Source organism: Falco cherrug, chromosome 3 (genome assembly GCF_023634085.1).
Source record: "Falco cherrug isolate bFalChe1 chromosome 3, bFalChe1.pri, whole genome shotgun sequence".
Classification (NCBI taxonomy): Eukaryota; Metazoa; Chordata; class Aves; order Falconiformes; family Falconidae; genus Falco; species Falco cherrug.
Window position 1 is genome coordinate 61,541,419 of NC_073699.1, and position 13,592 is coordinate 61,555,010.

The window sequence follows — 13,592 nt, forward strand, 5'->3', positions numbered from 1 at the left end:
GGTAATCTAACTACTTACATGGAAGCAAATCTAATTAGAGCTCAATACCTTTAAAATGGCTAAATTATGCATGGTGCTGGGATCGGTCGTGCTGACTGAAAATCAACACTGGCATTCCTGGTGGAAAATAATTGTTACTCTAATTTATATATTTGCCTTGCTCACACAGTGGGAAAGGCTGCATTGGCTGCTTGTGAAACTGTATGGAAGGAGTGCAGATGCAGGGTGTTGTATTTTTTTCAGCCAAGCTTGTGTCGTTCTGTTTTAAATTCCAAAATAAGGTCACATCAAATTTTCTGCATCCAAGTGCAAGCTTCTTTATTGCTGCTGCAGTTGCCAGAAATGCAAGCAATTGTAGATTTCCACAGAAAGTTGAATCCAAAAAGGACAGTGCAGATTTTCCATAGCATCTGTCAGGCCAGTAGTCACATCCACTGACTTCAACAAATGAAAAGCTGTAACACCAAGTGCTTTAGCAATTGACTCTGATAAGAACGGCAGTAAGCCAGGTGTGAGAGGTTTTGACAGTCTCATCGAGAAAGGATAAAAATACCAAGGAGAGATGAGTTGTTTGGAAAGTATTTAAAAACACGCTGGGGAAGAAAGAATTAAACATTATTGAAGGGAAAAACATCCATTTTCATGGCACAAAAACTGTAAAAAAGTCTTCTGAGTATGGTCAAAGCCCACTGCCTGAGATGCTCAAGGTGAAACTAGTGCACCTGGGGATACACAACAGGAACAACTCATGCTAGCAGATGAAAGGTCACCATAGCTTTCCTGTCTGGCCTATTCGTCCCTGGCCACAGACTCTGAAAACTGTATTTTGATTCTTGGCCACAAAAAAAAGCCACAAAGGGTCACATTTTCTCAAGATTGCCCTCTACTCAAGTTACCTAATCTGTTTTTAATTCTCTTTTTATATTTCTCCCTACTGCTAAATGATGAGACTAACAAGCCTCTTGGTCGTTTTTTAAAGGCATTATATATTTTGATGGCCATATTTTTATAGTAAATACCTGGCTTTATTCCCAATTGGTCAAGCTAATGCATGTTAAAATTTCTTTGGTATTGCTTCATTTGACACGCTTGATTTTGAACAGCTTTCAGCTGGAGATCTTTTTTAAAAACCACAGAAATAAGACAGCAAAAAAAAATCCTGAATAAAATATTTATACCATCACTACTTAAGACTTTGTTATCTTCTCTTCTCTCATTTAACTTGTTGAGACAGTATAATGCAGTTGCCAGGTATGAAAGGTAAAAGGAGCTACCTTCAGTTTCCAGCAGTTCATAGATCTTGATAGACTATCTGATTTAAATATACTCAGAAAGAAATAAAGCAAATAAAATCACTATTTTCTGAGTAAGAAAAGAATTACAGTTTTGGTTTGATGCTCCTGCTGTCTGCAAACTGTAATGATTTATTGTTATTCATTGTTATTCATTCACATATCTGAGGTGGGAATAAATACCAAATTTAAAAAGCAGTTAATTTCCTCAGAAGTTGATTCAGAACTCATGGTTATGTGAAGATCAGGTTCAAGACCACCTGTGGAACTTGAACATACATAAGTCCATGAGACTGATGAGATGCATCACAGGGTACTGAGGGAATTGTCTGGTGTAGTTGCCAAGCCACTCTCCATCATATTTCAAAAGTCATGGCAGTCAGGCAAAGTCCCCAGTGACTGGGAAAAGGGAAACATCCACCCATTTTTGAAAAGGGGAAAAAGGAGGACCCTGGGAACTACCAACCAGTCAGCCTCACCTCTGTGTGTGATAAGATCACAGACCAGATCCTCCTGGAAGGTAAGTCAAAAGGTATGGAAGACAGGGAAGTAATTAGAGACAGCCAACACGGTTTCACCAAGGACAAATCATGCACGACTAACCTAGTGCCCTTCTACAATGGAGTGACTGCATCAGCAGACAAGGGAAGAGCTATGAATATCACCTACCTAGACTTCTGTGAGGTCTTTGATATGGTCCCCCACAACAGTCTTACTTCTAAATTGGAAATATATCGGTTTGATGAATGGACTGTTAGATGGATGGAATTGGCTGGATGGCTGCATCCAGAGTCAGTTAAATTGCTCAATGTCCAAGTGAAAACCAGTAATGAGTGGTGTTACTCAAGGGTCCGTACTGGGACAAACACTCTTGAATACCTTCATCAATGATGTAGACAGTGGGATTGAGTGCACCCTCAGCAAGTTTGCAGATGATAGCAAGCTGAGTCGTGACACGGAAGGAAGGGATGCCATTCAAAGGGACCTTGACAGGCTTGAGGAGTGGGACCACTTATTACTGAGTCCTGTAGTGATATGACAAAGGGCAATGGTTTTAAACTGAAAGAGGGTGGATTCGGACTGGACATAAGGAAAAAAATTTTTACTATGAGGGTGGTTAAAACACTGGGCCAGGTTGCCCAGAGAAGTTGTGGATGCCCCATCCCTGGAAGTGTTCAATGGGATGGGCTTTGGGCAACCTGGTCTGTTTGAAGATGTTCATGCTCATTGCAGGGGGGTGGACTAAATGACCTTTAAAGATCCCTTCCATCCCAACCATTCTATGATTCTGATTCTATGTCAATGGAAAATGCTTGTTGATTTTGGTGGTGGTGGGTTTTGGTCTTTGATTATCTTTTTAGTTTTTCTGTAACTTTCTTGTATAATTTCCTAATTTCTACCTTTTTGCTGTGTTGCATTACAAATGCCAGATCATAAACTGTAGCAGAGATATTGTAAACAAGAGATAATATGGCTACATGATCATAAAACCCAAGAGGTGGGCTCCTTGTTAGCTCATTAAACAGACCAAGAATCCAAGAGGCATGGAAATAAACTGTCCTCCGATTTCTGAATGGAGTCCATCTAGCTCCAGGGAAAAAAGTAATTGGCAGAGAAATTGTGGTCCTCTGACTTGTACTGCCTTTGTCTCGATAGACAGAGGATTTCGAAGTGCCAGAATGTGACTGACTATTAATAAATGTGACTATTAGTAGACACCAAATTCTTTGCTCAAAACTGCTTTTAAAGTGAAAAAGTGACCTAAAGTCTGAGCTGTAATGGCAAGCTAGTGTGTCATCACTTCCACACATGGTTCAGACGTAGCGATCTGTGCCACATTTTTGTGGCATGTTGCAAAAGCCCAAAAGGGCATCCAGATCAGGGAAGGTTAATGTCAGCTACCTGACTATTCATGGATGCCTCCGAGAAAGTTGGAAGGAATCATCCAAGAAAAATCAGATACGGTCTATGCAGAGATCAAGCTCAAGTCAAATCAAGAACTGAAAACAAAAATGTTCTCTTGTCTAAATTCCTTCAAGGGTTTGGTGTGTAAGGCATCAGAGTATGGCTAACATGCTTATCATATCATGTCTGTTGAAGGAGGAGGTGTAGACTAGCTTAAAAACTGATCGTAGCCTGCCATCAGCCCAAGCAAGCTAGAGAATGAACACCCATCCATCACTCTCCTTTCCAGAACTTCATTAATTCCCAAGAGCCTTTAGCATTCCTGCTCTTCTTCTTTCCTCACAGTAGACAAGTTTGACCCCGAGGTGCATTTAGGCTTTTTCAATGAATGAAGGGATGTCACGCAGATGAAACTGAGAGCAAGATTTCACCCATTACTCTCAGTTCACCTTTTCACCTTTATATTACCATAAGCCAAGTTGTTTCTTGCTAATAGCGGGTTCAAGTCAAGTCTAGGTTGTCAGGTATTTTACTTTAGTTTCAAGGGGTTCAGAAAGCATGCCAAATATCTCCAAGCCAAGGATTCCTGCTCAGATATCTTAAAAATTACTGAATAGAGCAGCAAAGGAAGCAAAAGTAGACCAAGAAGATCTGGAGGCAGCACTGAGTTCTGTGGCAGTCCTGTGAGATTTGTGCATCACAGGTCAAAGAGAATTGTTTTCAAATGCGTTAGGAAAATCAGTTGCAAGAACCGTGGAAGCAACTCATTTGTTCATCCCCTTGGTCACTATTTTATGTGTGTGCCAATTTCCAAGGTGAGCTAGAACACTTCCTTTTTGTTCTGCACACTTAAATCCTAACTTTTCCTCTCATATATTCATATTTTATACCTGTGCCATTTGCTAAGGACTTCTACTGTCATAGCAGAAGAAATAGGTAGCTAATCAGACATCTCCTGTCTGAGATTACCATCTTGACCAAGGGGTTAGCTGCGCATCTACCCTGTGGGTTAATAACTCAAGGGGAAGGAACTATTACAGCTCCTAGCCTTGCTCTGGGATGGTGCTTCAGCTCTTCCCTTGCCCATTAGTCTTAATTGTCCAGGTAGAAGGAATAATCAGTTCTTATGTTCCCTGCATGCTGGCAGCCTGAATTGCAATCTGCAGCCCAAGGGTAAAGATCTCATCTGAGTCACCTTTATTCAAGATGAAAACCTAAGGAATTTTGCTTTAAAATCTTCTAAGTGAATTAAATTAATACCTAACAGGACAGCATGCTCGTTCAACCACTTTTGCTAATTTCTCAGCGCTAGCAACTGCATCAAATACATGTTCCACATTTAAAACCTATTGAGGAGAAAAGCAGTGAGGGGGTTGAGGAGGGAGGATTATGATCCCATTTTTACCCCCAAACAAGGACAACACCTGCCCTCTTCCTCCTCTGCCAGGTCTCTCGTTCTCAGTCCTGTTTCATGTTGTGATGATAGTTATTCAGGCTGCAGGACCATAAACTCTGCATTGCAGCAGGATGTTTCAACTCCATTTGCTATTCACTCAGGGACCAGTTCTATCCTTGCTCCAAACCATGCAGAAAGCAGGCTTCTCTCTTTCGGGGTTGCAAGTGATAAACAAGTACGGCCACCTCTCCTCCAGGGAACTCGGGATATTTCTGGTTGTGTCTGCCTATGGTCTCACTCTGTGGAAAGAATAAAACATCTATGGAGTGATGAGTTCTTGGATGTATTTTAAAAAAACACTGGTGAATTTCTGGGGAAAAAGATCAACCAAACAGAAAACAATACCTCCCTCCCCCTGATTTAATTAATAGTTGTTATAATCAACAATGTTACATAGGGTCTTCCAAATGTCAATGACGATCTAGGCAGTGACTAAAACCAACAGATTTATGTTATCCATCTAACTCTTCAATAAGTTCCACATTTACTCTGATTTACAAAGCAAAATAAGATTACTCTCCCTCCTTTTTCCCAAGTGTCAGTTATTAATCTCAGTATTTCAGAGGTTATTAAAGCAGGTAGGTTAGCAGCCTCTCCAAAGTATGCCTCATTTATTGATGCCACTTACAGTTACATGAACAGAACAAAAATTAAAAGAGCTACTGTTCATCCTTTCCAGGCTGTGCATTTCCTACGTCTTCTAAACTAAGCAATTGGAGAGTGTGATGGTCAGATGAAACTTGTCCCAGTAGTTACAACACTTACCTGACCAGCCTGCAGTTCCTTACCACAAACTCCCTCTACATCCTTCCACATATCCCTGGCCAGGACCTTGGCATATTTGTTGGGTGTCGTGGCTGCACCCGTAAGCACGGTGCCTGGTTCTGGGAGCAGGCTCCACAGCCTGAATGTGAGTGTTGCCCTTTTTCTCCTTACCCTGTACGTGTGTACGTCCCAACCATTAAGAAATTTAATCTACCTCCCTAGACCAGGCTGAGGGAAATGGTGCACTGGTTCTGAGATGTGACTCTGAAGAAGGAAGGCAGTGGGCTGGACAAAACCTCCATGAGCCACGAGCTGTAAATGAGACTGAAAATAATGAATAAGTTCTAGAATGCAGAATCACTTGAGTGTGGTGAAATAAGATGGGAAAGGGACTGGAGAAACAAACAAGGTCAAGAATAGATGTTTGAGATGGGAAAGAGCAAACCATGATTCTGCTGCAAGAGAAGAAAGCCAGACTGAACCGAAAAGTAGGGAGAAGAGTAAAAAAGCCTCAGTTCAGGTGGAAAACAGTCAAAAACAGTGAGCTATCTGCTCTTCACATACATGTAAGAAAAATACCATGTGAAAAGATCATTCTAGAGTCCTAATGTATATACTGCACATGATAAGATTAATCCTGCTCTAAGCGTTGCTCTCTTTTGCTTTCATTTGCCAAAGCTAATTTGGTCATTAAGTCCTTAATGAATCTGTGAGTTTCCCTCAATTTTACCCCACAACAAGGAAAGTGCTTGCTGGTTTTAAACTGAACTCTTTCTCTTCAGAGGAAGCCAATACCTGCTGCTAACTCAGATGCCAGATGGTGCATTTGGATGTATTTAGACATGACCCACTTCACAGGAGGGAGTGTTGCCCATATGAGATGATACCTGTACCCCATGGGTTTGCATAAAGGACCAAACATTAGCAGCCTGATAAGGCTGAATGCAAAGTGATGCTGAGCCCAGCACTGTATACTGCAGGTGATTCATCGCATTAGCAGCTCAGCTGGATGCATCAGGAATTTCATGCCTCCAAACTGGCAGGTTTTTTTCCACCTTAGGAACTAAATAGTTTTTGCAAATGAATAAACTGCAAAAGTATCTTTCTGGACGGACTTAGGGAAGAAAACGGTACAGAGCCAGCGTGGAAGAAAGAATCCTGTATTTCTTTTCACCCACATTTCTAACTTCAGCCTTCCAGAGAGATATTTTGCACTCTGTTTTGCGCTCCAGCAGTATAACAACATCTGCTATAAGAATCTAAGAGGGAACTGTTGCTAATCTGCCTAAAAAAAGACACTGCAGAGACCGACATTAAAACTTCCTGGCATCATTTCTTAGTCAGCCAAAGGAGTGCTGAATGAGCCAGTCTTCTCTTCCAAAGATTAGGGTGGTATGTAATGTTTCATGCACACAACAAAACAAAAACAAGAATCCATCCCACGTCTCATATGTAGCTGTGTGGAAAGATGTCTTCGCAGAATTTTGCTGAGAAAAAGGCATGTATTTATTTATTCACAGCAATAAAACACAAATAATGACTCATAGTGTCCGTAAGGATATTCAAATTTCTCAAGCAAAGCAATTCTCTGGCGCCTACTCACAGGTGTTCACTAAGGTGACAGTGTCTTTGTATCATAGAATCATAGAAAGTGCAGGTTAAAAGGGACCTTTAAAGGTCATCTAGTCCACCCCCGCTGCAATGCACAGGGACATCTTCAACTAGATCAGGTTGGTCAAAGCCCCATCCAACCTGACCTTGAATGTTTCCAGGGATGGGCTATCTACCACTTCTCTGAGCAACCTGTTCCACTGTTTCACCAACCCTATAGTAGAAATTTTTTTCCTTATGTCCAATCAAAATCTACTCTCTTTTAGTTTAAAACCATTACTCCTTGTCCTATTGCAACAAGCCCTACTAAAAATTCTGTCCCCATCTTTCTTATCAGCCCCCATTAATATTGAAAGGCCACAATAAGGTCTCCCCAGAGCCTTCTCTTCTCCAGGATAAACAACCCCAATTCCCTCAGCCTGTTCTCACAGGAGAGGTGTTCCAGCCCTTTGGTCATTTTGGTGGCCCTCTTCTGGACCCGCTCCAACAGGTCCCTGTCTTTACTGTTCTGAGGACTCCAGAGCTGGATGCAGGACTCCAGGAGGGGTCTCACCAGAGCAGAGTAGAGGGGCAGAATCACCTCCCTCAACCTAATAGCCTTGCTGCGGTTGTTTTTCATCTACAACATTTAAAAGATATTCTTGGGAAACAATTACAGGATTAATATGTCACATTTACTTCAAATTGACTATCAGAACACAAATATCAGAGGTAAATCATCAACTTAGTGTCTTCAAAGTCATTCATTACGGGCTTCATTTTGCAACCACCTGAATTAGGATGTCATGAGCTAGAGGGTCTCCAATGACTGTTTCTAAATCCTTTTTGAAGACCTTTATACTCTGGGCTCGATAGCATTCTGCAGCATTGAGTTTAATGATTTAATCATGTACCCTGTGGAAAGAGAACTTGCATTTGTTTGCTCTTAAACCTGACACCCAGTAATTTCCCTGAATATTCTGTACTTTTCATACTGTGAGAAATAATGAACAGCCACTCCTTAATCACCTTCTCTGAACTACTCATGGTATTATAAAATTTATCACGTCTCCCCCCCATCTTCCCTCCACAGTTTGTTTTCCAAGTTGAAGGGCTGGAGGTTAGTTGCTTTTCTTCTGTGGAAGTTGTTCCACTTTGCAGGTCAATGCTGCCATTCTTCTTAGCATCCTTCCCAGTTCAAGTGCTACCCTTTCAAGATGAATGGCAAGATTTTCATTAAATGTGAAATTTATTTGTGAAAACAGAACATTAACTCCTACCATTTGTTTCCTATTTTTCAATACAGTGTTAATCCCTGCGATATCTTCTGGTTTAGATCATGATAGATTCACATGCCTTTGGTAAGAAATCTTTTTGAAAGATTTTTTTAAATCCTTATGTATTAACAATTGTAATCATCTGCTCATTGACACCTTCAAAACACTGTAATAAACTTGCAAATAGAAAGAAATTTGAGCTGATTTTCCCCCTGTATCTCATATTTACACTCTACTCACTGACTGATTATATTGTCTCTTACAGTTTCTACAAATTTGCTTGGTACAAAAGCCAGATTTACTGCCCTCAGAACAAACTCTGTAGCTCTTTTAAAGACTGACGAGGCATCTGCTGTTATTTTTAATGTATAAAAAGGCCATCAGTATTCTGGCTGCAACTGTCTCAACTTTTGTATTCATTTAAATAAATGTCTAGATTTAAGGATATAAATAATGAATTAACAAGTAAGATACTATGTACATCATGACTGGAAAACAATTTCAAATAGACAGTATCCAAGCAATCTTTTTCAGTCATCCATCAGTTCTTCTTCCACTTTCACTTACTTCCCTTTCTCTTAGATCTTAGACCTTGAACTTGATAGAAAAATACAATCTCCAGAACAATAATTCAATAAAGTCTGCCTACGGAGATTTCTTTTCCCTTTAGCTTGAGTAATTCCAGTCTTGGAGGGAGGGTTGCAAGCCATCCTTTCCATCATAACCTGAAGGTAAATGCCATTTTTCTCTTATGGAAATTGACAGGAATGAAGCGCAGTGCACTCTTAACATGAACATACTGAGGTGCCCGTGTAAATGCCATGCATTTACAAAGACCTACTAAGGCCTGGCAAAAAAATTCATTATGCAAAGAAAAACATCCAAACATACGCTAAAATATGATTCTAAAAGTAAAGTGGCTGCAGGAGCGGGCTGGAAACTAGGACCATGCATGGCAATCAGTTAGCTGAGGGGAATGTGCTCGAGCTTGTCTAGACAACAATTAACATGATGAGGCGTGTTTGCAGAGCACAGGGGAGTGGGAGATGGATGGCGCCAAGGATGGTGCCAAGGAAAGGTAACACCTTGCGGTTAATTGCTGGTAGTTAACCACCAATCAGGGACTGCCTAGTATGCAATGCTTAGCTTCAAGAACCAATTAGTTTAAAACGCGCAGCTTCTGAAAGTGTATAAAAACTTGTGCTTCTGTACAATAAATTGACATTTGCTTGCATCAAGCTGCGTCCCGTCTCTTGATTCGCCGCAAGTGACTGGTGACTTACTGACTGAGGAATTAAGAGATGCTTCCAGGCTACTCATACGTATGTACAAATTATTTATTGCTACCCTATAGTCCTTATTTGGAGAAAAACATACACAGGAGTCTCTAATATTGAGAGATCTTCTCACATAATTTTATCTACATTATTTTGAAAGTCTCTTCACTCACATTGTGCAATGCTTTGCCTCCAGCCCAAGCTCTCATATTTCATACAATATCTTGCAACATCTGTCAAAAGTGAGACACTGCCATGCAGAAGCCCTCTGATTTTGTACTCGGGCGGCTACAGGAAAGCGTAAAGCTCGCAACGGTAACTCATTCGGTCCACCAAGCAAAACAAATCAGTTACCTGCAAATGGCTTTTTGAAGTTGCAGGGACTTCAGCATGACAAGAAAGTGATGTAGCTCTGCTGGTTTCCTGGTAAAGTGGAAGAACAGCGCAGCAACACGCAGCTGCAGCCTTTGAACAGAGCAGCCTTGTGTTATGGCACTAAACGGGAAACTGGGAAACCAGGGAACAATTTTCCTCCTCACAGACCTCCATGACCACATAAAAATCTCTTTTAATCTCCATCTGTGAGTTCCTTGAAGCAGGAAACAGGTTAATAATGTGGCAATCTAAAAAAAAAGGAGGGCTGTTTTTCTCGGGTAAGCCAACATGTCACATATATCAATGCCACATTTTGCAGAAATATTTAAAATGTTGGCAAGCAAGATCCACAGGTTTAAAAGACCTTTTAATAAACATCGTCCTACTTCACAGGGACAGTGAGAGGACGAATACACTGAAGATGTAAGGTGCTCCTCTAGTAATAGGACTCATATAAGAATAAATAAAACCCAGTTCAGTTGTTATAGAATATTCTAGCATCTGACTGATTGAAATAAGAATATCATATAGTCCCTGAGATCATCACCTGCAGACTTATGTAACAGTAGAAACTGTTTTTCAGGAAAAATATTAATTGCAGCCTATTATTAGCAATGAAAACATTCTTCAGTGTTATGAGTCATGGTTCTTGTCATGAAGCTAAATGCTGTGAAATGTATTTCCTAAAAACAGTACCCTGAACTTTACTTAACGCAGTGGCTGTGTTAGCATGGTTAAATGCTGGCTCTCAAAGGTTTTATTATGAAATAAAATGGGCACATGTGAAAGGACTTGAATGGTGTCACATGCATTTGGACTTCTGCAGTGGAGGGCTGATGCTGCCATAGAAACAAAATCTCTGGATTGTTTGAATTTGAAACCACCACAATTAAACTCCCTGTTGTGATATAAAACAGCTGTATCGCTAGCCTGGGGTCACCGGAATACTTGAAACTACAGTTATCTGCAGTACGGTCCATACTTACATTATTAGGGACTGTATTTCCCTAGGATGTTACGTGCAGACTGATGCTTCTGTAGTCCTTCCTCCCACCTGATCAAGAATTTTGTCAACACCAGATTTTCAGAAGGTAGAGCTATGTTACCTGTTTGTATTTATATAACTAGATACAAAGCTGTGACTGAAGTTGGATATTTCAATAGTAATATTGTCTTGATCTTGCTATTATTTGATTGTAAAGCATAATAACTGGACTTATAAATAAACATATGGATATTTTTGCATTTCATTTTATGTATTTATATGTATATATTGCACTCTCAATCATAAACTAGGGGCAGTAAAATAAACCTTTTGCCAGACACATACTTCTGATACTTCAGTTCTTTTCTTTCTGGGCTTAACAGAGGTCTGGTTTAGGAGATTGCCTCTGCTTAGAAATCGTAATGCTTGAAAGCTTATAGATAAGATATTTTAAATTTCTGCCTAGTTTTTGCAATATCATGCTTCAGATGCTCAGGTTTTTTCACACTTCTTTACAGCAATTGCAGTTAACAATTTCATGAACAAATACTATTACAACAATATAAAGAATAGATATACATTTTTAATCTTTTTAATGTACTAAGTACAGCTCCTGGGTTACATCATTTCTCAACTGTTAGTACTTTCCGAAGTAATACCATATTTTCTTTATTTATCTACAACCGTTGTTACTCTAAACTTGGCTCCTCCTTCTCTCATGCTGCTGTCACTCTGGTGGAGTAAAAGCTCTGTCTAAAGGTAGATTATATTTTCATCTATTTTCAAGTCTTTCTTATGCATTGGGTATCTTCAAGACGAAAGAGAATCAGGTGTTCTGGTGTATTTTCCATCCCCTCTGTAACTTGCAATTGTTCACAGTCAGAAATGGTGTATTATGGAAGAGTTGTTACCTATAACAGTATTTCTGGTGATAACCCATTAGTGAAAATTCATGTTCCATTAGTGAAATTAGTTATATAGCCAATGTAACCATCTACAAAGTGCTGGATCAACATTCCTCTCCCTCCCTCCCTTGTAACTGGCTCACAAGCAGTAGCAGAGCTTCCAACTGCTGCTACCCCAGGGAAATAAAATGGGAGCATTTTTGGGTATAGTCTCTGCTACAGAAACTTTCTGCAGAAACTTGCCTGTGAAAGGAAATTTTCCAAACAGCTATAAGAATAATAGTTACACTGCTACTACTGAGGTGTGACAACTTCTGTAGATAGTGTCTCTCAGGATTTGGACTGTCTCTTTTCAGTTCAAGATATTTCTTTTCAAAAGCAGTTTAAGCCAAAGTGAAAACAAGCTTAAAATCACATAGGGGTTCACAAAGGGACTAAAATTAACATACCCTCAGTGATCTGTTTAAACCAGTACAGATTATAAACTTCCCCAGAGAAAAACATCCTTAAATAATCTCTTCCGTTCTGCATTAGAGATTCCCCATTAATAAAAAAAAGCACGTAAAGCACAACCTCAACTATCATGTAAGCTGTTATATCTCATGGTACCCCACAGGATGAGATGGCTACACAGTAGGTGTTGCATCTACGTGTGTTATCACGACAATCCTGAATACGGGCGCCTCAGAGGAACAGTTACCCCTGGCTCACCTTACTGGGCATTTGTATTCCAGTTCTGACACTGAGACTCTGCTGGTGTTCAGAGAGCCCTGGGCATCCAGGCTGCTGTGTTTTCCCTGTCTAGCACCAAAGGTTCCTTGAACTCAGTGGAATAGTGTGGAAAATAGATTGTGAAGCTCAACCCTCACTCAGGTTTTTAAAAATAAACACATTTTTTATCTTGTGACCAGAGGCTAGCACAGGCTGTTCTATTGCTCTCAATAAATTTCCATTGCCTCTAAAGATTAACCAGCTTGGGAGCTTTTAATATATCATCGTCATTACGTTTGTCTTTGGTAAATTTACCTGAAAGGCCTTTCCAGAGGACTAAATTGCAGCATAGCAAGGGAGATGAGAAATTGCTATCCACAAGCTACTGCCTTGCAAAGGTTAGCTTATAAAAATGTGTGCTGAATTAGGCAGTATTCTTCATTGCCATTTGGGGGATGAAGATTTGGTTATATTAAGATTTCTTACACAGCCAGGAGTGTCCTCACAGTTCTATAAATAAGAGGAACTGCTGAGCTCTGAAAATAAATCACTTAGCTTTGCTTGGAGATGTTTAGGAAATTCCAAGGGCCATGAAGATAGAAAAATTGCTTAAAATACTTCTATTAATCTTAAGAAAAGTCAGTTTTCAGTGGGCAATGGGATACACAGACAGTATTTCATCAGAGGCATCTTCCAAGGGTAGTCAGGACACAGCACTGAAGAAATGAGTCAAGAGCCAGTTCTTGGTTGACAAGGTATTTTGGAAAAATCAGGTACCCAACATCTCATGTAGAGAACTTGGCATGTCAATGACTGTTCTTCCTCAGACTAAGCACGATGAAGGACTGCAGTAGCAGGGAGCCAGAGTTTCATAAGCCTGGCAAGTAAAAGCAGGGCTGGAGCTCAGTACTCAACCTCCAACGCTATGCAACCGTTTGCTCACCTACAGAATAGGAGGAAAAGCAAGCTGAGAAGACCTAAAGTTGAGGTCCTCACTCAACCAGGCTTTACAGTTTTCTGACAATGCTTTCATTTTCAAAACACAAAAAACATG

The 13,592-nt window shown here is 40.2% G+C and overlaps 1 long non-coding RNA gene across 1 annotated transcript in view; it reads right to left on the bottom strand.

Annotated features, from left to right (window-relative positions):
• Positions 1 to 292: 292 nt before the first annotated feature.
• Positions 293 to 13,592, bottom strand: part of LOC114014590 (uncharacterized) — a 28,178-nt gene continuing 14,878 nt past the window's right edge. Inside the window, exon 4 of the long non-coding RNA XR_003558146.2 lies at positions 293 to 4,892. This is a non-coding gene — a long non-coding RNA (uncharacterized LOC114014590). The remainder of the gene's footprint in view (positions 4,893 to 13,592) is intronic.